At 47.8% G+C, this 2,500-nt stretch overlaps 2 protein-coding genes across 2 annotated transcripts in view; both read right to left on the bottom strand.

The window, feature by feature from the left end:
- LOC307121775 (uncharacterized protein) overlaps positions 1–2,500 on the bottom strand; it is a gene marked incomplete at its 5' end in the record, with an annotated part of 194,234 nt that overhangs the window by 21,540 nt on the left and 170,194 nt on the right. The window lies entirely within an intron of this gene.
- The window catches only part of LOC307121448 (small ribosomal subunit protein eS17), a 9,704-nt gene that overhangs the window by 7,027 nt on the left and 177 nt on the right, over positions 1–2,500 (bottom strand). The window lies entirely within an intron of this gene.

A 2,500-nucleotide genomic window follows, 5' to 3' on the forward strand; every position in this document is an offset into this window, starting at 1 on the left:
AGAAGAGCAGCGTCACACACCACAGAAGAAGAAGAGCAGCGTCACACACCACAGAAGAAGAAGAGCAGCGTTACACACCACAGAAGAAGAAGAGCAGCGTTACACACCACAGAAGAAGAAGAGCAGCGTTACACACCACAGAAGAAGAAGAGCAGCGTCACACACCACAGAAGAAGAAGAGCAGCGTCACACACCACAGAAGAAGAAGAGCAGCGTTACACACCACAGAAGAAGAAGAGCAGCGTTACACCACAGAAGAAGAAGAGCAGCGTCACACACCACAGAAGAAGAAGAGCAGCGTTACACACCACAGAAGAAGAAGAGCAGCGTTACACACCACAGAAGAAGAAGAGCAGCGTTACACACCACAGAAGAAGAAGAGCGGCGTTACACACCACAGAAGAAGAAGAGCAGCGTCAGACACCACACACCACAGAAGAGCAGCAGCGTCACACACCACAGAAGAAGAAGAGCGTTACACACCACAGAAGAAGAAGAGCAGCGGCAGACACCACACACCACAGAAGAGCAGCAGCGTCACACACCACAGAAGAAGAAGAGCGTTACACACCACAGAAGAAGAAGAGCAGCGTTACACACCAAACACCACAGAAGAAGAAGAGCGTTACACACCACAGAAGAAGAAGAGCAGCGTTACACACCAAACACCACAGAAGAAGAAGAGCGTTACACACCACAGAAGAAGAAGAGCAGCGTTACACACCAAACACCACAGAAGAAGAAGAGCGTTACACACCACAGAAGAGGAGCAGCGTTACACACCACAGAAGAAGAAGAGCAGCGTCAGACACCACACACCACAGAAGAGCAGCAGCGTCACACACCACAGAAGAGCGGCGTTACACACCACAGAAGAAGAAGAGCGTTACACACCACAGAAGAAGAGCGTTACACACCACAGAAGAAGAAGAGCGTTACACACCACAGAAGAGCAGCGGCGTTACACACACACACACCACAGAAGAAGAGCAGCGGCGTTACACACACACACACCACAGAAGAAGAGCAGCGGCGTTACACACACACACACACCACAGAAGAAGAGCAGCGGCGTTACACACACACACCACAGAAGAACAACCATAGATATCCATAATAAAGGCTAGATGTCTCGTCCGCTGCTGGCCAATGGAGGTCACTCCTGGCGGCCATCTTGTCTCAGTCAGCTCGCTCACCCATTGTGTTTTCATGCTTGCACATTTTAAATAACCATAACTTGCTCAATTTTCTACCGATTTTCAAACTGTTTGGCTTGTTATAAACGTCAGAGATGTAGTTATGACACTGCATACTTATGAAAAATCATTCATAACTTGTTCAAGCATCCAGAATTATAGCCACGTTAATAACGTTTGTAAGAAACCAAACCATTTGTAAATCCGTCCAGATTTCAGCGAGATAAGAGTATTAGTGTTCAGATCAGGAGCCACAGAGCCCTGCCTGTGACAAGATGGCCGCCGCTGATGACGGTAGAGACTCCGCTGTAAGACATCAGGCCTTTATTATGGATATCTATGAGAACAACACACACACACACACACACACACACACGAAGAGCAGCGGCGATAAACACACACACCAGAGGAAAAGTCTCACACACACACAACAGAAGTCGCTCTCACACACACACTGTAACGCGCTGTAATCTGTCACACACACACACACACACACACACTGCCCCTAAACCTAACCCTCACAGGAGACATTCTGCATTTTTACATTTTCACAAAAACTCATTCTGAATGATTTATAAGCTTTTGTACCCGTGGGGACCTCAATTTAGGACACGAGTCCCCATGAGTCTGTCTACAGTCAGGCTGAAGTCCCCACCAGGCTAGAGAAACACACACACACACACACACACACACACACACACACACGCTCATACTCACACACACGCGCGCCGCTCGATCGCCGCGTCAGGCTGGAGAGCGCGCGCTGCTGGATCGAGCGGGACCGGAGGAGGATTACGGCGGATTCTTGAGAGAGAAACGAGCTGTACCCACCCATAGACTGTAAAAAAATATGGACGACGCGACTCCATTGACTTCCGCTGACCAAAGTTGAAGCTTTCATAGGCCCGCTCACGGCGCTGACATCTTGGGACCGAGTCTGCGCAGTAGCGATCTCGGGACCGGAGTTGCGCAGTAGAGAACAGGAAGTAGAGGCGCGATTATCAAAAGCCCGCCCACACTCTCACAGATGCAGAATAATTAATTATGTTGGTGTGAAATAAACAGTTATGGAAGTGTAGAAATGAAAGCTAAAGCTCCAATCTCCTCACAAAAATCCAGAAAAAAGTCCGTTAGTGCCTCAGTGACAACTTCACTCAGAGAAGCCGTCAATCTCAGCTGTCAATCATGACGTCACACCCCCGTTTTTATAGCATCAAATAACTCACTAAAACTAAACTTATTTAAAAAACGAACACTTGAAATGAAATTATTGTAATAAAAACTGCCTAAAATGACAGAAACCA

This window comes from Gobio gobio, assembly GCF_949357685.1.
Source record: "Gobio gobio genome assembly, chromosome: 25".
Classification (NCBI taxonomy): domain Eukaryota; kingdom Metazoa; phylum Chordata; class Actinopteri; order Cypriniformes; family Gobionidae; genus Gobio; species Gobio gobio.